Source organism: Lonchura striata, unplaced genomic scaffold (genome assembly GCF_046129695.1).
Source record: "Lonchura striata isolate bLonStr1 unplaced genomic scaffold, bLonStr1.mat Scaffold_210, whole genome shotgun sequence".
Classification (NCBI taxonomy): domain Eukaryota; kingdom Metazoa; phylum Chordata; class Aves; order Passeriformes; family Estrildidae; genus Lonchura; species Lonchura striata.
The window spans coordinates 68,583-91,606 of NW_027461133.1; the positions used below are offsets into that span (position 1 = coordinate 68,583).

Here is a 23,024-nt window from a genome sequence, read left to right on the forward strand (position 1 = left end):
TTCCCGATGGGAGCCCTGGAAACGGAGCTCGGAGTCCGTGAGAGATGCGAACGCTGCAGCTGGAGCGCTGAGAATGGAGGCTCTGCCGAGAATGTCGTCTGGTGAGTCTCCCGATGTCCCGTAGCTAATGCTGTGCTGGCACCGAGTCGCCTCATTGCGATTTAAACTCTCTTGAAAGACGCTGAAATTACAAACTGGACTACAACATGCGCGCGGGGAGCTTCGTGTCCCTAAGGAAATGCTTTAGGGATGTGCAGCTTCTGAGCTGCAGCAACAATCCCCGCTCCCACAGAAATCTGCTGGGCCGTGGTTCTAGGGCAAGGGTGCCAGAAATGTGGCACCTTCAGTGCCACCCTAACAGGGATTTCCCTGGGAGCTCTCAGGCTCGGGAGGAAATGGTGTTCCTGCCCCTCTGGGAAAGCAGGGAGCGGGATCGGTGCTGCAGCTGTGTCTTTTTCCCGCTCTCCGCAGCTGTTCCAAGGATGCCCTGGAGTGCTCTGGCTCACGGCAGGATAATCGATCTGTGTGCCTGGGTGCGCAGCTGGGTCAGTCACTGGGCTCCCGTGGAACCCCTGAGGTTGGAAAAGCCCTTCGTGCTGCTGAAATGGCCCCAGGACAAACCTTCCCAAGCTGGAAGCAAAGCCAGGGGCAGGGAGGGAAATCCAAGAGGGTGGTGGGAAGGGCTTTCTCCCAGCTCTGGACGCCCTCAAGGCAGGGGTGATTTCTAAGTGTTGTTAAATGCTGCAGCAGCTCTGTCCCTACGTGAGAGCTGCCTCAGCTTGGGCGAGTGTGAGGATGTCCAGCTCTTCCTCAGGGCTTGGAGCACGGCAGGGTGCAGAGCTCAGGTTAAATCTTGTTTAAACACTTTTAATATCAAAATGTATTAGAACAGAGACCGAGGAAATAACACACGAAAGTCTGTTGCAAGCATAGGTACCAGCTGCCTTTATTAAAGATCCACGTTGACGGATGTTTTGTCAGACCACTCTGAGGCCAGAATGTGTCCAAAAAGCTTCACTAACCCCTTGTTCTTCTGCTGGTAGGGCAGCGTCTGACCCCAGGTCTCGGGGGCTGCGTGGAGAGTCCTCCCTGGAGCAGGTTCACCCCGTGAGGATGAGCCACAGAGGTTCAGTTCTTGGAGCAGGTGAGGATCTCTTTTACTTAGTAATTGCTTTTGCTGGTTTTAATGTCACAGCTCCGGTGTTCCTTCAGGCATTGTGCCCTGCAACAGCACTCGCAGCTCCTGTGCTGGGCAGGGAGCAGTTCTGCTGTGGGAAATGGACTTGCAGAAAATTGTCAGAGTTTGACAGGAGGTTTACATAGTATGTATCTGAATGGAAAATTTGAGATAAGAAACGCTGACTTAGAAATGCCATGGAATAGGACATTGAGAGAGATAAATCTTCCTCACACAACGCACCAGTTTATCAGATTATGCCCTTTTCTGACCCAGAAATAAGGCAACTGAGAAGTGTTTTTAAAAACTTTTATTTCATTTTCAGTCTCACGTGAAGGGTGAGACAATACAGATGTTATAATTCATGCCACCGCAATCAGAAGCCAACTATTTCCTAATTACAATACATTATAAGCGTTTCTTGGCCTATTAGCTTTTGCTACACTATGCCTTAAAACCAATCATCTGAAATTACCCCTCATGAATCTTATTAGAGTGCATCTTTCATAGTTCTATTTCTCTAAAGTATCTAGTCTTATTTACAAACTCATCCTTTAAAACTTGTTTCCAGTTCCATTTCTCTCTCAACAGGGACGTGCAGTGAAGGACGGTGCAGCAGGGAAGGGGAGTCTTTACAAACTCTATCAGTATTTCTCCCAAAATTGGGAGAAATGGGGTGGAGCAGAGATGGGGGTGGTTTGGTTTTGTCTGGGCCGGTTATTCCTTGCGCAACGTTTTAAATCTGTTGTAGGATTTACTCTCCAGTATCTTTCTAACAAAAGCTGACAGAAATTTAGGTCCAGGGTTAGAAGTTGGGTCCATTCGCTGCAAAACCTTGCCCAGGCTGGAGGACCGGGGTGATGGCCGCTCTCAGCAAAGGTTACCTATGAATACCGTGTCAGATTTCCCTCGGTGCTGGGCAGGACAGGTGAGGGCTTGGATCAGGAATTCTGCAAACAAGGCCTGTGTGATGTTGGTTTCTTGTGTTTTTCAGGGCGCCAGGGCTGGCACAAGGACTCGTGCAGGTGCCGCTCTGGCACGGGAGCCGTTGCCCTGTGGAGCCATTTTAAAGGTGTGATTATGGAACATTTTGGAGGCCGTTTCTGGAATTCCATTTGTAGCTGGATCTCGCTCCGAGTGCAGCGGTCCAGGTGAGGGTTCTGACCTCTCCAGACTTGTGCTCACCTTGGTACAGCCTGGAGCTGGAGCAGTTTTCCAGGGAAGTGGAGATGGCTGAGGACCGGCGCTCTGGGAAGCAGGGACCCGCTGGGATTTGCATTTGCAAAGCTGACGTAAAGTTTGTAAAAGCGGCCCGAAATTCTAATTCCTGCGGTTTCTGGGGAGGAGGTGCAGGTCACCCCGAGAGCGAGATCAGAACTCGTTTGTGGCGAGGAGTCTGAAGGTGCCACACCTGGCAGGAGCTGTGTGCTCGAGGCAGTCCCAGCCCCGGAGGGAGGCTGACGGGCTCTGCTCACGGCTGTCCCCAGCTGTCCCCAGCCCGCTGCTCAGCCCTGGAGCTGCTCTGGATCCGGGCTGTCCGTGCTGGAGCGCCCTGCTCCCCGCAGGGCCCTGCCCTAACCCACGCAGAGAGAGCCCTGCCGGCCAGAGTTTCCTTTTTTCCTTTGCGATCGCTGCGCGCTCAGCAGGGAAGGGCCGGGGCTGCTCTTGGGCCGGGGGCACTCGGGGCTCAGGCAAACCCAGCCCCGGCGCGTGGGGGTTCACAGAGCGAGCAGCTGCCGGGGCTCAGGAGCGCTCACGGCTCTTTGTTCCGAGGCAGCCGGAATTTCTGACCCCGGCCTTTATTTGGCTTTTCCAGCCCAGCGCCTTCGCTCGGCTCCGCTGCACCGAGGGGACTTTTGCTCAGCGCCTCCTGTCAGAAGGTGCAAACTCTCCGTTCAGCCCACACAGCCCCAGCCCTGCCCTGCGAGCCCTTCCCCATCGTGCCCACGCGGTTTCTCTCTCGCTCAGCCGGGGCAGGCTCTCACTGACAGCCACAGAAACAGAAGGGATTGCCTTTTATTTCATTCTTTTCCTGCTTAATGCCCGCGTCTTGTACTTGCACATCAATCCCAGCTTCTCCCGAGGCTGCAGATCAAATCTTTCAGTGTCCGTGGGAGTTTCTGGTTTTCCCGTTCCCACGTCTCCCCTCTCCCTCTGTATTTAAAAAAAATAAAATTATTAATGGATTTTGTTAAGCATTTGTTGCATATATTAACATAAAGAAGGTGTTATCGTTATTATTATTATAATAATATAATTTAAATGTATAATTTTGTTATAAGATTTTAAAATTATGGTGTTAAATTTTATTTATTGTTATATTAGTTATTCTTATTTTTGATATTTCTTAAAGTTGTACACTTTTATAAGTAGATTTTATGTGATTAGATGCATTTATAACTTTTATTCAATTTTTATATTTATGTTTGTGTGTTAATAAAAGAAAATTTATTGTTGATTTTTTGTAAAACTGCGTATTTAATATTTTATATTTGTTAGAAAGGTATTTAGTGTAAGGGATGTAGAATTAGATCGTTTATTTAGATAATATTTCAATTGATTTAATTATTTTAGTGTTGTTGAAGTAATAGGTGGTATAAAATGTGATCCTACCATTTTTAAGTTTCAAGGCTTAAAATTACTTTTATATTTTGATTACTATTGATGGATAAATTACTTTTTTGTTTTAAATTGGTAACTATTTTTATATTAAGAGCTAATAATGTAAGGGCTTTTTAATTATATGGATTACTTGTAATGTTTTTTATTGGTATATTAAGTAAGTAGGTAAAGAATGGATTTTTTTTGAGAAGCGCTAGATAAATACAAAGTATTTAAACTTGAAACTTTAGTTAAAGTTACTGAAATGTTTGTTTTAGGTTGGTTAATTGGTAAAGTGATATAATTAAAAGTAAATAAAGTAAAGAGAGTAGAAGTATAATATTTGATAGAATTTTATACTTTGTAAGTTATTAAATAAGATGTTTATAATATTGATTTTTATATTTATAAAAAAACCTAAAGTTTCTATATTTTGGTGGGTGCAGTACAAGACGTCAGGCGTATGTTGCAATTCTCGCGTAATCTACCATTTGTATTTACATAGTGTAGTGTATCTTTGTATTTACATTGGTGTTTTATTTGTGGAGTGGCGAGTGTGTTTTTTGTGTGATCTGGTTTTATGGTCCTTATTGAAATTGACTTGGGTTTTTGTACTTGTTGAGATATAAGTAAACTTTATGTTTTGACATGAGAAATAAGTCTTGTTAAGTTTTGTTTTATAAAATTGTATAGAGACTTGCAAGATAATGGTATAAGTTGTTATAATTTTTCAGTTATAAGCATGAAGAAATATAAGAATAAAATAATGTACGTAGTAAAGAAGAAATTGACAATAATTAGGAATTACTTAGATAACATCTATAATTAGTAACATAGGTGAAATTATATCATTAGTAAGTATTAAAATATGGTACGTTATTTTAGAGTTTTTAACAGTTGATAAATGTTAAATTAGTAGCAAGTTAAATAATTATGTGTGGATAATGATTTTTTAAGTTTAAAATAAAAATAAGTTTATTTGTTATATCGATAAAGTTAAATTGTTAAGTTAAAATTATTTGAATTTTATTTTTGACGTAGAAAATATTTGGGTTTCTTGTTAATTATTTTATTTAGGTAGAGTTAGGGTTAGGTTCTAGTTTAAATTTTAATTGGTGAATGTTACTTAATGTATTCTTATATAATGTTTCTAAAAATAGTAGTTAAGAGTAAAAATGTTAGGATTAAAGATGAATTACATTATTTAATAATTGGATTTTTTAGAAGTGTTTTTAGAATAGATTTGAGTATAGTAAACTTTTGTTTAAAGATTTGAAAGTGGTTATGGACAGGATTGTGAGTTTGGATTTGGATATTGAGAGTGTGAAGGTGGAGAAAATGTATGAGAGAGCGATTACTTAGTGTGAAACTTAGAAATAGAAATTAATGTTGTAGTCGGGTTTTACATTGAAGTGATTTTGTAATAATAACTGAGGAAAGTGATAAGATTAACAGTCTGGAGGAGGTTTTTAATAAAATATATTTTTTTTTAGTCTTGAAAAATATTTAAAACTGTGAGATAACATTAGGTTAAATTATAGAGTTAGTGTAGAGATTAGTTAGAGGGTTAACTTGTTTTAAGAGCTGTATAAGTAGAGAATAAAAAAAGTAGGAATTAGAAATTTTATGTGTTTTTTAGATCATTATATAAAGAGATAACAAAGTACATGAAAGTTGGTTGTAAATATTATAATAATATTTAATAAATATTGCTTATTATAAAAATTATTATATAATTAGTATATTAGTAGTAAGTGTTTGAAGGAGTTAGGATAACTTTAAAAATATATATTAAGGAAATAGAGTAAAATTCTTAAATAGCATGATATGAATAGTAATTGCTATTTTTTGGTGTTACTTATGAAAGATAAAAAGAGTAGAGATTGTAATGAAGAACAGAATTTTTGATGAAATTGATGACATAATACACTATATTTTTTTAACTTCTGAATAGGTGTTTGTTAGTGTTTTCTTTTAGTTGTTGTAATTTGAGTAGTTTCATTTTTTTAAAATAAAATTAACCATATACTGTATAGTTTAGAGAAGTGATTTTTAATAAAATTTAGGGTAAGTTATATTACATAACATTTAAATTTAGACTGAATGAATTTTGATAGTAAGGAATAATAAACTTAATTTTAATAGATAAAAAGAAACTTAATGTATTTATTTAAATGCATTGACATTTAAGTTTGTTTGATTTTACTAACACTTAACATATTGAATGTTGTTATTTATAAGTATTGAAGGTTTTTTAAGTCTTTTGGTTTTGGAGAAATTTTAGCTTGTTGAGTTGAGATTATTACTTATATCTTTACAGAGTGGTTTTATTTATTGGGAGATATGTTTCTTAGTCATAGATTTTTATTTATGTTACATTTCAAATGGTACTAATTTGTGTAGTGGGTTTTGTTAAATGTAGGATATCGATTGGATTGTTTTATATTTTTTGTGGGCTTGGACAAATGGTTTTTGTTTTTTAAGAGTTTTTGATTTAGAATTTGAAGAGTATTTGGCATTTGGAAGAAATAAAATCGGGGGTTTTTTGGATACGGTCGAGCTGTATTTTTAATGTTAGCAAGGACTAGTTTTGGTACGTTATTTTGATTTTTTTGTTTGCTTACGGGGAGGGTCTCCTGTTAGATGTGGAAGCCTGAGACTGGCACAAGGAATTTTTGTCTAATGCTTGATGAGTCTGTTTTATGGGGAGGAGGTGTTATTTTAAGTTTTATAAAATACACCGAGAATTAGTTAAAATCGTGGAAGAAACATTATGGTAATTAAAGGGCGCTACGTTTAAAGAGCTATAAATCTTTTTAAATAGCTGCTTGACGTAAGGCGAGCTTAATCTCCCTTTTCTGCCCCAGAAAGCATCGGGCACGTCCGCATCAATGGCACCACCTCTGCCCACTGCTCCTGCTCCACCCGACCAAAAGCAAGAGCAAAAGTTGGTCGGGCTTTAAGAACTTGCAATAACTTTGAAGCAAAAGAAATCACGTTTGTCTCCCGCGCTTTTTCCTTTCGGGTGCCGCACTCACCTCTGCGGACACGCGCCGAGCTCTCGCTGCAGGAACCCGTCAGGCCTCGGTGGCTGTGAGTTCACGCTCCTCTCCCCGGGGAATTGAAAGAATTGCTGAGGAATCGCAGAAATGTTTTCTGGAGCCTTTCCCCTTCGGTGCCCCTGTGCTGTGTGTGGGACGAGGGCAGAGGAGCCTCGGGCTGGAAAGGGGCAGGAGAAAGGCAAAGGGACCCGCCGGTGTCCCCAGGGCACCGTGGGGAACACAACGGACACCGCGCGGGCACGGGGAGGTGAGGAGTGACAGTCTGGGCCAAAATCCCAGCTCACCCCAGGGAAATAAGCGAGGGACATTTTGGAGGGGAAAGCTGAGGTCACGAGTTCACCCAGCCCGGCCACGTTGTGTTTGCGCAAAGCGGCACCAGAGGTGAAGGTCAATCCTGAGCCAACCCTGCTCAACCTCTAAGTCCCAGAATAAATTCTACAAGCTGTCCACTGAGGGACTAAAAATACACAAAAGAGAACCAAGAGCATTCCGAGAGCAAACCAGAAGGTTCCTGGCAATCCCGTTGCAGCGATGTCACAGCCTTTTTGACAGAGCTGTAAGATTTTTATTTCAATGCTGCGTTTCTCTGCTGGGATCATTCACTCCGTGGGCTGTGGGGATTTTTTGGGTTTGAACTCCCTCACGGTGGCCCTGACACTGCTCAGGAGCTGGAGGAAGAGCAGAGCCAGCGCTCCTGGCAGGGGCAGGGAGTTTTCCCCCACAGCAGATCCAGCAGCTGCCCTCCAGCCCGGCCAGGAGGGATCTGCTTTGGCTCCTGGCTGCTCCAGGTGACATTCCAGCAGCCTCATCTCCCATCCAGCCCGGCCAGGAGGGATCTGCTTTGGCTCCTGGCTGCTCCAGGTGACATTCCAGCAGCCTCATCTCCCATCCAGCCCGGCCAGGAGGGATCTGCTTTGGCTCCTGGCTGCTCCAGGTGACATTCCAGCAGCCTCATCTCCCATCCAGCCCGGCCAGGAGGAATCTGCTTTGGCTCCTGGCTGCTCCAATGACACTCCAGCAGCCTCATCTCCCATCCAGCCCGGCCAGGAGGGATCTGCTTTGGCTCCTGGCTGCTCCAGGTGACATTCCAGCAGCCTCATCTCCCATCCAGCCCGGCCAGGAGGGATCTGCTTTGGCTCCTGGCTGCTCCAATGACATTCCAGCAGCCTCATCTCCCATCCAGCCTGGCCAGGAGGGATCTGCTTTGGCTCCTGCAGGGACAGAACATGTTCAGCTGCTCCAGGTGACATTCCAGCAGCCTCATCTCCCATCCCTGCTCCTGCCCCTCCGGCTCTCAGCTCCCTCCCCACCCGGAGCTCAGGCTCCAGTTAATGTTTTAAAGCAGGACAAGGCGGTGGCTGGATGTGCTCCCGGCCTGTGCTGAGGCAGAACATCTCTCCTGCAGAAGCTCAGCTCCTTTCAGAGCCTCGGCATGTCCGTTTTCCTCAGGAAAGGGATGCACATCCCTGCCTGCAGCACACCTCCAGTGGGACCCACCTGTGAGAGTTTTCCATCCCTTCTGCACCTCCAGCTGGCTCCCTGGAAATCTCCGAACATCATCGCACTCGAACCTCTGATTTCAAGGCATCTCCGAGGCTCTTGCTTGGCATTTAGTACCCGTGAAGGAAGATTGCCTTGGCTGAAATGCTGCTGGTGAATGATGGCCTCAGGCTGGAAAAGAGGGAGGAGATTTGGGGTGGCTGGAACATACCTGGCAGCTGTGTGGGAGCTCGGGGAGGTCGGCAACAGGGATTGCCGTCAGAGCCCCTCTGCAAACGGCCCGTGCCTCCATTCCCAGGTAATGCCAGCCGTTCCCTGGGGTCCCTGTCGGCTGTCCGGGCTGAAGCATCCCTGCGTGCCTGTGGGGAGCAGCCCCTGGCCGAGGAGCCGCGGGCAGCCCTTCAGCCGTGTCCGTGCCAGCGCTGTCCCGTGCGCCGGTGCCCGTGCCGGGACGTGCGTTCGGCACGCTGCGAGCCACGGGCAGGGCACGGCAGCTCCCGCCCCGCAGAGCCAAGGACAGGAGGTGCTCTCTGCCCTTCGGGGGCTCCGGCGCCTCCAGCCCCGCACCGGGCACAGCCGGAGCGGGAGCAGCGGCCCCGGCGGAGCGGCCGCTCCCGGCCGCGGCGCCGCAGCCCCGCTCGTCCGGCGGGGCTCCCCCGGGGATGCGGACACGGGGCGGGGGAGGCGGGCGCTGCTGCTCGCAGGGGAGCGCGGTGGCCACGGGGCTACCGGGGCGGGGGGGCTCGGCATCCCGCGGGGGCTGCGGGGCGGCTCCGTGTCCGCCCGCGGGGCCGGAGGCGGCGCTGCGGGAGCGGCGGTGCCGATGGGGTCCCGGCCCCGACGCAGCCCCAGCTCCCCGCGGCCACAGCGAGAACGGGACCCGAGCCCCGGCGGGACCCGAGCCCCGGGCCGGCCGCAGCTGGAGCGGCGGCGCCCGTCCCGGAGCGGCTCCTCCCGGCCGCGGCGCTGCCGGTCCGGATCCCAGCCGCGATCCCGCCTCGATCCGCCGGCCCCGGCACCCCCTCCCTGCCCGCCGAGGAAGGAGCGGCTCTGCCCGGCTCCCCCAGCAGACACCGGCGGGCCCAGGACCCAAATCCCGATCCCGATCTCAGCTGAGCGCCTCGGACGCCGCGCAGGCCGGGAGCTGCCCCGATCCGATCCCCGCACGGAGCTCCGAGCGCCGGTCCCGCCGCAGTCCGTCCGAGCATCCACACAGAACACGGGGCGGGCGCGGAGCCGCCGCCATTTACGGGCGGGGGGCGGGGCCGGGGGCGGGGCCAGCACAGGTGCGCGCACAGGTGCGCGGGGCCCCAGCGCGCCTGCGCGGGGCGGGGCCGCGGGTATTTAAACCGCGGGGCGAGCGCGGCGGAGCCATTTGGTGCTGGGCGCTCGGAGCGGGAGGTTACGACCGGTCGGGCTCCATATCTCTGTTTCTTTTGCTTTCCTTGCGCGTTTCTTTTCTTTTGTATTTCTTTTTCTCTGTACCTCTCCTATCTACCCTCCTTTCCTCCCCTCCCCCACCCCCTACACCCTCCCCCCCCCCAAACCCCCCCCCCTCCCTCTCCCCCCTAGCCCTCCCCTCCCTCCCTCCCGGGCGGGCCCCCCTACACCCCTTTCCTTGTCCTCCCTCTCTATTCCCCTACTCACCCCTACACTATCCTGTCCCTCCATCGTGTCCCTGTTCCTTCCCTCCCCAGCCGGGCTCCCCCGTGCCCCCTCCCCCTGCTCCCCCCCACGCGCTCCCGGTTCCTCCTGCCGCCTTTCCGTGATACCTTTCCCCCTCCACACATTCCGCCTCCTTCCCCAAAGCTGCCTTCAATCTTTCTTTTCCTTCACCCGGCTCTCCCCCCAGGCCCCTCCCCAGCTGCCCTGCACACCCCGACCTCTCCCCACCGGCCCCCTGTCCTCGTCCCCTTCCCCTCGACTGCCGCTCTGCTCCCCTGTTCTCGTTCCCCATTCCCCTTTTCCTTCTTTCCTCGCAGCCGCGGGGCTCGGGGCGCCGCAGAATAAAGCCCAGAGGGCCGGAGCCGGCGCCCCCCGCCCTCGCTGGGGTCCCCACACGGGGCCGGAGCCGCTCTGCGGGTCCCCCCATTGCAGTCTAATACACGGCCCGACACTGCCGGGGTGCGGCTTTCCCGACATCACACTGGGGGTCGGGCTGGGGGTCGGGAGGGGGTCCTGGGGGGAGGAGGGTGGGGGGGTTAGGAAGGGCCCCCTCCGGAGGAGGGGGTCCCGGGGGTGGGGGGGGCCAGGGTGGGCCCCCTCCGGAGGAGGGGGTCCGGGGGAGGGGGGCGGGGTGGAGGGGGGTCTTCCCCCCTCCAGCCCCGCCCCCTCTCCGGGACCCCCTTCTCCGGACCGGGACCCGGGGGAGGAGTGGGGGGGGGTGGGGGGGTGGGAGGGGGGTGGGTTGGGGGGGGTGGGAGGGGGGCGGTGGGGGGGGGTGGGTGGGGGGGCGGGGTGGGGGTGGGGGGGGGGGGTGGGGGCGGGGCGGGGGGGGGCGCCTGGAGGGGACCGCCGGTCGTGTGTTTTTTTTTTCTGTTCACGGCGCAGAGTGACGTGACCCCTCTCTGCTACCCCCCCCCACCCCCCCCCCCACCCCACCGGTCCCGGTCCGGAGAAGGGGGTCCCGGAGAGGGGGCGGGGCTGGAGGGGGGAAGGCCCCCCCTCCACCCCGCCCCCCTCCCCCCGGACCCCCTCCTCCGGAGGGGGCCCACCCTGGCCCCCCCCCCCCCCCCCCGGGACCCCCTCCTCCGGAGGGGGCCCTTCCTAACCCCCCCACCCTCCTCCCCCCAGGACCCCCTCCCGACCCCCAGCCCGACCCCCAGTGTGATGTCGGGAAAGCCGCACCCCGGCAGTGTCGGGCCGTGTATTAGACTGCAATGGGGGGACCCGCAGAGCGGCTCCGGCCCCGTGTGGGGACCCCAGCGAGGGCGGGGGGCGCCGGCTCCGGCCCTCTGGGCTTTATTCTGCGGCGCCCCGAGCCCCGCGGCTGCGAGGAAAGAAGGAAAAGGGGAATGGGGAACGAGAACAGGGGAGCAGAGCGGAGCATGCGGGAAGGTGGGGAGGGAGGTCGGGCTGCGAGGAAAGCGGGCGGGGAAGGGAAAGACCGGCAGGGGGAAAGAGGGACGGGACAGAGGAGGGAAGAGAGAGGGAATGGAACGGAGCAGCGGGGCAGGGACAGGTGAGGGACGAGTGGGGGGGTCGCATTTGGGGGAGGAGGGGGAGTGGGTTTAGGGGAGAAAAAACAGAAATATGGAGAGAAGGAAGGAAGGGTAGATGGTGGGACGGGAGGGGAGGCCGAAATGGGACGAGAAGGAAAAGGAGGAAGACAAAGAAGGGGAATAGGAGCAGAAGGAAGGAAGAGTAGAAGGGGGCAAAAAAGGGGAGCGAAAGCAGTCGGCTTTGGGGAGGAGAGGAAAACGGGGGAAAGGCAGGGAAAGAAGGGGAATGGGAGCAGGAGGAAGGAAGAGTAAAGGGGGGGAAGGAGAGAAGGGCGAAGCTGCGGAGCCCGCACAGAACCCACCACCCTCACTGCGCTCCGAGTGAGCAAATGGCGGCTGCAGCGATTCCCGGCACTTAAATAACCTCGGCCCCACCCCACGCAGGTGCCCCGCGGTCCCGCGCACCTGAGCCAGCGCCGGCCCCGCCCCTGAGGCTCCGGCCCGGCCCCGCCCCTGAGGCTCCGGCCCGCCCGGGATGGAGGCGGGGCCATCGCTCCCGGCCCGCCGGGATGGGCCCGGGGCTGCCGCTTCGGCTCCCGGCGGTGCCGCCTCTGCCCCGGCGGGCGGGTCGGGGTCTCTCTCGGGCCGGAGCACCGGGGCGGCGCCGGGGCCGAGCCGGCGGCGGCGGCGATTTCCCGGGGCTGACCGAGACCGGCCGGGGCGCGGGGACCCCCGTGCCGCCCCAGCACCCCCAAACCCCGCCGCTCCCCGCCGTGCCAGGGAATTTTCTTTTTCCCGGTGCAGGCCGAGACATTTCTGTGAGAAAACTCAAAAGTCAGGGGTACGGGGTCTGAGGGGAGAGAAGAGATTCTGGTATAAATCCAAAACGCGTTGTGAAAAACAACATGGAAGAGCTCATTTGCTCTCCCAGCCCGGTTTCTGTGTGACCGTCTGTGATTCCAGCTGCTCCGCTGGCACTGGCAGCCTGCGGGGCTCGAAGGACTTGCCAGGTGCCCAGCACGACAGAAAAGAACGGGAGAACTCCCCGGCTCTGGCAGCGGAGCCTCTCGGCAGTGTCCCGAAAGCCCCGCAGTGCCAGCATCTCTGCATGGAAGCTGAGGGGCTCCAGCGCAGCCCCTCTGCAGCGTTCCTCTGCAGCTGGCACTGCCCAGCGCCCCTGACCAGGGTTTGGGGTCCCTGCACAGCCCCCGGCGCAGCCCCCTGGCTTCTTCCAGCTCCCTTCAGCCAGGATGATTTTCTCGGGGGTAGGAGCACCCAAAGCCAGCGGAACTGGCCTCAGCCACTTTCCGTGGGATCTCTCCTCTTCCTTCCTCACCAAATTCCCACTGTCAAAACCCAGCTTGAGGCACAGATCCCCATCCCCTCAATCTCTCCAAGGAATTGGGCTCGGATTTCCCAATCCAGCAGGGCAGAAATGCTCTTGTCCTTACCGTGCATCCTAATTGCAGTAATGGCTTAAGAAATAATTGAAAGAAATTAAAGGAATGAAGAGAAATTAAATAAGAGCTGCCAGCTCCAACTAAGGGATGCTCAAACCCCTTACCAACAATTCGCTTTAATTAACCGACTCAAACAAAGTAATCAACACCACATTGATACAGTAGGATTCTTTTTAATCGAGTTATAGATAAATATTGCAGAATGTAAAAACCTTTGTAAATCCAGAAACTCTTTCAAGAGATAGACAGGGCACAGCTGCAGAGAGTCTTGGGGAGTTCAGGGGAAAAACCCCAAAGTTTTCAGTGTTTAGCATCTCCCACCCTGTCGTCACTGACAGCAAACACGGCTTCAGCCTCGGGAAAACACGGAGAGTCAGGGATTTTACAGATCCTGGTCTCACCTCAGCCTCTCAGCAGGTACAGTCTGCAGGGAGAGGGAAGAAAAAGGGTCAGAATGGACAGCCTACTTCCAGAAAATCATCACCATTCATAAAGCACTAAGCAGAGCTGTAAGAACTTCCCCAAAGGTTCATTTCCCTGCGGACTGAGGGCTCTCAGTTGAAGCACGGGCTGGACCTGCCACGGACAGACTCCAGGAACCCCAGAAGTAAAAGCCACTGGGCCAATTCCAGAAAACATTCCAAAATCAGGCTCCTAGGATGTGACCATCTCCTCTCTCACCTGGAGGTGGAAGCACAAGGAATGATCTTCCCTCCTGTGGGTTTTCTGGGATCTGCAGTGAACCGCAGGGGGAAGAAAACAAAGCCTGAATATTTCGCACGACTGGAACAGAAAAGTGGGGAAAAGGGAGGCAGGGGCACTGCTGGGGTGATAACTGGGATCCAGCCTCTCCACACCAATGGAAGCAGAGACTGAGTGACAGAGCCTTTGGGACCACTTTGCTGGGATTCATAGGAAAACGGGTGAGTTTTATTTTGGCAATAAAGCCAAGCTGCTTCTCACCTCATCAGCCGGGTACAGCAGCAGCACCCGCAGGAACCTGGCCAGGTGGCTCTGCCTGGCAGAGGGCTCCCCACTTCCTGGGAATTGTGTGCTACAGGGCTGTGCCACTGGCCATTAAAACAGTTCCCACCTGGCCCTTCACAAAGGCAAGGTGCTTTTTCCATACAGCAAATGGTTTTTGAATTAAGAAGGTAACACTATACTCAACTGGAGAAGAAAAAAGTGAGAGCTGTAAAATTTTCCCACGCCAGGCAAAAAAGAAAGCCAAATCAAACCAAAACGAAAAGTAGCATAACAATGAAAAAAACCCCAAAACATATCAAGCATATTTCAAGAGAGTTTAAATCTGAATGAAGTGATTTACTTAGAGGCTTGAAAATCTGCCATGCTGCAAAAATCTAACTGCTGCAATAAAAGCCTTTTCTTACATCACATTTTAGCCCTGAATTTGCAAAAACCCCTGCCAAACTAACAATTCACCACATACAGTTCTTGAGTCATTCCTGTCCTTGAGCACGAGTCAAGCTAAAGTTATGGAGACAAGAAAAACATAAGTGACTCAATGCTGCTCCTTTGGAAATTACAGAATCAGAGGGAGGGTTTTCCTTAGCTTAGGAAAAATGCACAGCCAGTTCAGCAGATACTGAATAGCAGGGAAGTCAGGAGATACGTGCTTTGCTGTCAGAGACAAACATATAAATAAATATTTACATTAAGCCAGAGGTCTACAGATGGTCTGATCAGAAGTCTTGATGCAGAAAACCAGCCCTGGGGTATCCTCTTAAGGGACACAGGAGGAACTCCTTGGCTGGGACACAGCCTCGCTCAGCGCTGCTCCCATGGCTCTCGGCTCTTTGCCAGTGCTTGCAGTGTCCCCGGAGATCCCAGAGGATGGCAGGGCCAAGGCTCCCGTTCGCTCCTCCGGCACTCAGCGAGTGTTTCCTGCCACGCCCCCTGTGCAGAGCAGCCACGCGCGGCTCGCCGGTGCTCAGCCCTGCCTCCAGGGCTTTGAATGGCACATCCACCTGCAAAATAGGCAGGGAGAGCTTCTGGCTCACACGCGGGATTTGACAACACAAAGAGCACGCGTGGGTGTCAGAAAGGGCTCAAATCTCATCTCACACCACCGAGAGGGGGAATGGAACGGAGCAGCGGGGCAGGGACAGGACAGGACAGGAAGGAGCCGGGTTTGGGGGGGACACGGAAACGGGGGAAAGAGAGGTAACTGAACACGGGCAGGAGCATGGAGCGGGAGAGAGAGGGACAGGAGGGGATCCTCCCGGCGCCCCGGCTCCGCCCCGGCTCAGCCCCGCCCGGGCTGCTGCGCTCGGCAGAGCTCGGCTCCGTTCGGCTGGACTCGCCTCCTCGGCCAGCTTCGGCTACTTTCGGCCACGCTCGGCTATTTCCGGCCGCATTCGCCTCCATTCGCCTCTTCGGCAAAGCTCGGCTCGCCTCGGCTGAACTCGGCAAAGCTCGGCTCCGCTCGCCTCCTCGGCCCCTTTCGGCCGCTTTCGCCCACGCTCGCCTAGTCCCGCCCGCTCCCGCCTCCATTCGCCCACTCCCACAGCTCGGCTCCCTCCGCCCGGCCCCGGCTCCCTCCGGCTCACACATTTCCTCAGGGCACCTCAGCACAGGTTGCACACAGAAGCTGTGGCTGCCCCCGGATCCCTGGAAGTGTCCAAGGCCAGGCTGGACAGGGCTTAGAGCACCCTGGCATGGTGGAAGGTGTCCCTGCCCATGGCAGGGGCTGGAACGGGACGAGCTTTAAAAAAAGGTGCCTTCCCATCCAAACCCTTCTGGGATTCCACGAATCTGTGAACCGCTCCCGGCAGAAGGGCTAGATTTCCATTGTGCTTCGAAAATGCTGCTGCAAGAACACGAAGAGAGATTTCAAATACTGTTAAAGTGGCACAACCACATCAAAAATTACGTCTGGGGGTAAAGTGGCAACTCTGCAATTCCAACCTCTGATACCAAGGACACATGGAGGGCTGAATCCTGGAGGTCCTTACATGACAGGATTTCTAGAGTTATCCGTCCCCAGTTTGCTGCTTAGGGTTAGAAAAGGTGGAATTCTGTTCTTAAGGGGTTACCACGTACCATCAACGTGAGAGACGGGGATGCTGATGTTTGATCAGAGTCCTGGAGCAGCCTGGAGCACGCTGGCTTCCCGAACCAGGTCTGCTGCCTTGTCCGTGTAGGGGTAGGGCTTTGTCCTCAGCCTCAGCAGGATCTGTCAGCAAAGGAGGAGAGAAAAGTAGAGTGCACCGGCTCCCAAGTGTGGGGGAACCATGTGCTGCTAAGGAAGACCACGTGCTGAAAGTGGTTGGAAGCCGGGCGGGTTTTGGGAGGACAAATTCCATATTACTTCTGCAGGATTCTGTCTACAGTTCCTGCTCTACAAACCAAATACATCAAACGACAACAACAAACAAACAAACAAAAAAACCCCACATTAAATCAACAACAACAAAATAATTACTCCTACCTCAATAACCCCATACTGCCCCAAACCATTCCAAGGAGGGCGGCAGGAGGGGCTGGCAAAGGCAGGGCCCCGCCGGGCCCCCCTCGCCGCTGCCATCCTTCTCCAGCGCCGCCGCTGAGCCGCCTTCAGCCCAAAACCCACCCAAAAATACCCCAAAATCGTCCTAAATGCCCCCAAAAAACCCACCCAAAACTACCCAAACCCTCCTAAAAATATCCAAAAAACTCACCATAAAATGCCCCAAAACCAGCCCAAAACCCTCCCAAAAATACCCCAAAAAATCCACCCAAAAATATCCTAAAACCCACCAAAGAATACCCCAAAGCCCTCCCGAGAATACCCGAAAACCCTGCCCATAAACACCCTGAAACCCCAAATTAACCACTCTGAACCCCAAAATATCCCTGAGCTCCTCATACCCCAAATTTTCCTCCCCAACCCCCAAATTCCCCCCCGACCCCCAAAATTCACTTCTGGGTCTCGTCCTCGGGGGCCGGCGGCTGCCGGGGCCCCCCCAGGCCCGCAGGCGGCGCCCCCAAACCCGGGGGGAGTTCGGGGTCCGAGTCGGGGTCGTCCTCATGAGCCACCAGCCTGGGGACCCAAAAACCGGGGGGAACCCCGAATCGGGGGGGGACCCAAAATTGGAGGGGGTTCTGGGGGGTTCTGGAAGGTCTTTGGGGCATCCCAGGAGGACTTTTGGGGTCTCAGGGGGTTTTGGGGGTCCCAGGAGGAATTTCAGGGGTCCTAAAGGGAAATTTGGAGGTCCCAGGGGGAGTTTTGGGGTCCCAAAGAGAATTTTGGGCGTCCCAGGGAGGGCTTTGGAGTCCTGGGGAGAAGTTTGGAGGTTTCAAGGGGTTTTTGGGAGGAATTTTGGGGGTCCTGGGGGGGGGTTGGGGTCCTGAAGGGAATTTTTGGGTTCCCGAGGCTGTTTTTGGCGGTCCCGGGGCTGTTTTTGGGGGATCCCGCCGGGTATTTTTGGGGGTGCCGGGAGTGTTCTTGGGGTCCCCCCTCACCAGTCCATGGCCGGCTCCACTCCCCGGTTCCCGGTCAGCGCCAGCGCCTTCGCCCTGCGGGACCGGGGGGCTCCCGGTTATTTTTGGGGGGTCCCAGAGGGTTCTGAGGGGTCCCGGGGGGTTTTTTGGGGGTCTCGGTGGCGTTTTGGGGGTCCCGGGGGCTCCGGGGCCTGTCCGTGTGTCCCGCCCCCCCCCCAATCCCATTCCCGGTGCCGGGTCCCCTCCGGCTGCTCCCGCCCGCCCTCCCCCGCTGTCCCCCCGGTGCCGCCGCCCTCAGCGCGCCGGGCCCCGAATCCCACCTCCAGCAGCGCCTCCAGAGCCGCCCGAGCCCGGTCCCACCGCCCGCCGCCATCACGGCGGCGCCGGGCTCCCGACACGTGGGGGACGGCGGCCGGCGAGGGACAGAAAGGCACAAAGCGTTCCGGTACGGACGGCGGCCGGAACGGGACAGAAAGCCTCCCTCGCCGCTGCCATCCTAATCCGGCGCCGCCGCGGAGCCGCCTCCAGCCCTCCCCTCACTCACAGACATCGCCCCGCTCGCCGCTCGCTGCCGCCCCTCGCCCCGTCTCGGTGATTTTGCCGGGCGCTGGCTGGGGGGCTGCAGTACCGCCCTGTGCCCACAAGGCGGCAGCACTTTTCAAGCGAGTCCGCGCCAAGCCACTCCCAAGAGGGCGGCCGGGTTGCAGTACCGCCCTTTGTCCACAGGGCGGCAGCACTTTCCAAGCGAGTCTGCACCAAGCCACTCCCAAGAGGGCGGCCGTGGGCGGCGGGGTTGCAGTACCGCCCTGTGCCCACAAGGCGGCAGCACTTTTCAAGGGAGTCCGCGCCAAGCCACTTCCAAGAGTGCGGCTGCGGGTAGAGCGGCTGCACTACTGCCTTGTGTCCACAAGGCGGCAGCACTTTTCAAGCGAGTCCGCGCCAAGGCACTCCCAAGAGGGCGGTCGGGCTGCAGTACCGCCCTTTGTCCACAAGGCGGCAGCACTTTTCAAGGGAGTCCGCGCCAAGGCACTCCCAAGAGTGCGGCTGCGGGCAGAGCGGCTGCACTACTGCCCTTTGTCCACAAGGCGGCAGCACTTTTCAAGGGAGTCCGCGCCAAGCCACTTCCAAGAGGGCGGCCGGGCTGAAGTACCGCCCTGTGTCCACAAGGCGGCAGCACTTTTCAAGCGAGTCCGCGCCAAGCCACTCCCAAGAGGGCGGTCGGGCCGCAGTACCGCCCTGTGTCCACAAGGCGGCAGCACTTTTCAAGCGAGTCCGCGCCAAGGCACTCCCAAGAGTGCGGCTGCGGGCAGAGCGGCTGCACTACTGCCCTGTGCCCACAAGGCGGCAGCACTTTTCAAGTGAGTCCGCGCCAAGGCACTCCCAAGAGTGCGGCTGCGGGCAGAGCGGCTGCACTACTGCCTTGTGTCCACAAGGCGGCAGCACTTTTCAAGCGAGTCCGCGCCAAGGCACTCCCAAGAGGGCGGTCGGGCTGCAGTACCGGCCTTTGTCCACAAGGCGGCAGCACTTTTCAAGCGAGTCCACGCAAAGCCACTCCCAAGAGGGCGGCTGCGAGAGGCGGGGCCACAGTACCGCCCTTTGTCCACAAGGCGGCAGCACTTTTCAAGGGAGTCCGCGCCAAGCCACTTCCAAGAGGGCGGCCGGGCTGAAGTACCACCCTGTGCCCACAAGTCGGCAGCACTTTTCAAGCGAGTCCGCGCCAAGCCACTCCCAAGAGGGCGGCGGGGTTGCAGTACCGCCCTTTTTCCACAAGGCGGCAGCACTTTTCAAGCGAGTCCGCGCCAAGCCACTTCCAAGAGTGCGGCCACGGGCAGAGCGGCTGCACTACTGCCTTGTGTCCACAAGGCGGCAGCACTTTTCAAGCGAGTCCACGCCAAGCCACTCCCAAGAGGGCGGCTGCGAGCGGCAGGGCCGCAGTACCGGCCTTTGTCCACAAGGCGGCAGCACTTTTCAAGCGAGTCCGCGCCAATCCACTCCTAAGAGGGCAGCTGCGGGCGGCGGGGCCGCAGTACCGCCCTGTGTCCACAAGGCGGCAGCACTTTTCAAGCGAGTCCACGCCAAGGCACTCCCAAGAGGGCGGCTGCGAGAGGCGGGGCCGCAGTACCGCCCTTTTTCCACAAGGCGGCAGCACTTTTCAAGCGAGTCCGCGCCAAGGCACTCCCAAGAGGGCGGCGGGGTTGCAGTACCGCCCTGTGTCCACAAGGCGGCAGCACTTTTCAAGCGAGTCCGCGCCAAGGCACTCCCAAGAGGGCGGCCGGGTTGCAGTACCGCTCTCTGCCCACAAGGCGGCAGCACCGCGCCGTCCCCGCCGGCACGGCCTCGGCAGCGAACGCCCCAAAGCGTCCGCGCGGGAAAGAACGGAACAAAAAGCCTGCCTGAGACCCGATAGGAACCGAAAGAAAAAAGCTTTACTCTTAAGCTGCAGTTCAACACGCTTTATTTTTATGTTTTTCATATTTATATTCACATTCGGATTTGTAATGGATATTGATGGAAAATTATATTTTCATAATTTCTTACATTTATTCCTATTATATTTTATTTCAGATTTTTATACGTATCCTAATGGATATCTTAATAGAGGTCAGGGGAGGGTGTGTGGCTGGGGGCGGGGCCAGGGGAGGGGGTAAGGACAGGGGTGGGGGTTAGAGGGTGGGGTCAGCATTGGGGGAGGGGGGTCAGCATTGGGGGCGTGGTTAGGGGTGGGGTCAGGGTGTGGGGGAGGGGGTGGAGGGTGGGTCAGGGAAGGGGTTAGGGTAGAGGGAGGATTCAGGGTGGGGGTGTGGCTACCAGACAGACCCCTCCCCTACCCCCCCTATACATATATATATAAATATAAAAATATTGTCAGGCGCAGCAGTGGAAAATTTGATGCTACCAAGGAGTAAAAATTTTTATTTTTACTTTGATGCTCCCAGGGAGTAGAAATTTTTATTTTTAAAGTTGTTTTTCTTTTTTTTTACTTCCTCGGAGCACGGTATTTTCTACTCCTGCTTTTTTATTCTAAGTACAGAAAGGGGAAAAAAGAGAGAAAGAGGAGGAGAGAGTGAGAAGAAGAAGAAGAGGAGAGAGTGATAAGAAGAGGAGAGACAAGAAGAAAAGGAGAGAGGAGGAAGACGAGAGAGCGAGAAAAGGAAAAAGAGAGAGGAGGAAGATGAGAGAGTGAGAAGAAAAAGAGGAGAGAGGAGGAAGAGGAGTGAGAAGAAAGGGAGAGAGATGAAGAAGAGTGTGAGAAGGAGAGAAGAGAGCAAGAAGAAGAGGAAAGCGTGAGAGGAAGAAGAGAGTGTGAGAAGGAAAGGAGAGAGTGACAAGAGGAAGAGAGAGGAGGAAGAGGAGTAAGTGAGAGGAAGAAGAGGAGAGAGAGGAGGAAGATGAGAGAGAGGAGAGAGTGAGAAGAAGAGGAGAGAGGAGGAAAAGGAGAGAGTGAGAAGAAAAGGAAAGAGTGAGATGAAGAGGAGAGAGTGAGAGGAAGAGAAGAGAGTGAGAGGAAGAAGAGAGAGGAAGAAGAGGAGAGAGAGGAGGAAGAGGAGAGAGGAGGAAGAGCAGTGAGTGAGAAGAATAGGAGAGAGGAGGAAGAGCAGCGAGTGTGAAGAAGAGGAGAGAAGAGGAAAAGAGCGAGAAGGAGAGAGTGAGATGAAGAAGAGTGTGAGAAGAAGAGAACAGTGAGAAGAAGAGGTGAGAGTGAGAAGGAGAGAGGAGAAAGAGGAGAGAGGAGAAAGAGGAGAGAGTGAAAAGAAAAGGAGAGAGAGATGAAGCGAGTGTGAGAAGAAGAGAGGAGAGAGTGACAAGAGGAAGAGAGGAGGAAGAGGAGTAAGTGAGAGGAAGAAAAGGAGAGAGAGAGGAGGAAGATGAGAGAGAGAAGAAGAGGAGAGTGAGAAGGAGAGAGGAGGAAGAGGAGAGAGTGAGGAGAAAAGGAGAGAGATGAAGACGAGAGTGTGAGAAGAGGAGAGAGTGAGAAGACAGGAGAGTGAGAAGACGAGGAGAGAGGAAGAAGAAGTGAGAGGAGGAAGAGGAGAAAGTGAGGAGAGGAGGAAGAGAGTGAGAAGAAAAGGAGAAAGATGAAGAAGAGAGTGGGAGAAGAAGAGGTGAGAATGAGAACAAGAAGAGGAGAGAGGAGGAAGAAGAAGAGAGGAGGAAGAGGAGAAAGTGAGAAAAGGAGAGAGGAGGAAGAGGAGCGAGTGAGAAGAAACGGAGAGAATGAGATGAAAAGGAGAGTGTGAGAAGAAGAGAGAGATGAAGAAGAGGAGAGTGAGATGAGAGTGTGAGAAGAAGAGGAGAGAGTCAGAGGAAGAAGAAAGAGGAGGAAGAGGAGAAAGTGAGAAGAAGAGGAGAGAGGAGGAAGAGGAGAGAGTGAGACGAAAAGGAGAGAGTGAGAAGAAAAAGAGAGTGTGAGAAGTGGAGAGAGTGAGGAAGAAGAGAGAGGAAGAAGAGAGGAAGAAGAAGAGAGGAAGAAGAGGAGAAAGTGAGAAGAAGAGGAGAAAGGAGGAAGAGGACAGAGTGAGAAGAAAAGGAGAGAGTGAGATGAAGAAGAGGAGAAGGTGAGAAGAATAAGAGGAGAGAGTGAGAGGAATAAGAGGAGAGAGGAGGAAGAGGAGAGAGTGAGGAGAAAAGGAGAGAGAGAGATGAAGAAGAGAGTGTGAGGAGAGAGTGTGAGGAGAGGAGAGAGTGTGAAGAAGAGGAGTGAGAAGAAGAAGAGGAGAGAGGAAGAAGAAGAAGAGGAGAGAGGAAGAAGAAGAAGAGGAGAGAGTGAGAAGAAGAGGAGAGAGTGAGAAGAAGAAGAGGAGAGAGGAAGAAGAAGAGGAGAGAGGAGGAAGAAGAGGAGAGAGGAGGAAGAGGAGCGAGTGAGAAGGAGAGAGTGAGATGAAGAAAAGGAGAGTGTGAGAAGAAGAGGAGAGAGTGAGATGAAGAAGAGGAGAGTGAGAGGAGAGAGTAAGAAGAAGAGGAGAGAGTCAGAGGAAGAAGAAAGAGGAGGAAGAGGAGAAAGTGAGAAGGAGAGAGAGAGATGAAGACAGTGTGAGAAGAAGAGGAGAGAGCGAGAAGAAGGAGAGAGGAGGAAGAGGAGAGATGAGAGGAAGAGGAGAGAGGAGGAAGAGGAGTGAGAAGAAGAGGAGAGAGCGAGGAGAAGAAGAGGAGAGTGTGAGAAGAAGAGGAGAGAGAGTGAGAAGAAGAAGAAGAGGAGAGAGTGAGAAGAAGAGAGCGAGAAGAAAGAGTGAGAAAAAGAAAAGGAAGAGAAAAGAGTATGAAGAAAACAGAGCAAGAAAAATAAAAGAGATAAAAAGAGAAACCAAAAAATTCAGATTAGAAAGAGAAAGGCAAAAGAAAGGAGGGGTAAAGAGAAAAAGAGTGAAAGACAAAGAGAAAAGGAAGCACTTGAAATGAAAGAGAAAAGCAAATAGAGAGACAAGAAAAAGAAGAAATAGAGCTGAAAACCTACAGGAAAACAAATGGAGAGACTGAACACAAGGTAGGGTTCAAGAGAGAAAGAAATAGAGAGTTAGAAACACAAAAAATTAAAGTTGGACAGAAAAGTAAAAAGGGTTAGAGACAAAGAAAATGATAGCAAGTGTTAGAAAGACAAAGGCTGACAAAGAGAAAAAAAAGA

General features: G+C 53.3%; 1 protein-coding gene and 2 long non-coding RNA genes across 6 annotated transcripts in view; 1 reads left to right on the plus strand and 2 right to left on the minus strand.

Moving 5' to 3' along the window:
• Positions 1-23,024, plus strand: part of LOC110484500 (uncharacterized) — a 109,781-nt gene that overhangs the window by 44,091 nt on the left and 42,666 nt on the right. The gene's annotated exons all lie outside the window — the stretch shown is intronic.
• LOC144248640 (uncharacterized) lies at positions 3,178-7,382 on the minus strand. Its single transcript, XR_013341953.1, has 2 exons — positions 6,817-7,382; positions 3,178-3,331 (listed from the first exon to the last, which is right to left on the minus strand). It is a non-coding gene; the product is annotated as an uncharacterized LOC144248640 (long non-coding RNA).
• On the minus strand, positions 13,119-17,980 carry LOC144248635 (uncharacterized). Of its 2 annotated transcripts, XR_013341943.1 has the most exons (5): positions 17,725-17,980; positions 17,426-17,479; positions 16,025-16,157; positions 14,636-14,949; positions 13,119-13,385 (listed from the first exon to the last, which is right to left on the minus strand). It is a non-coding gene; the product is annotated as an uncharacterized LOC144248635 (long non-coding RNA). The 2 variants fall into 2 exon arrangements; XR_013341944.1 differs by lacking the exon at positions 17,426-17,479 and having other exon boundaries at positions 17,725-17,978.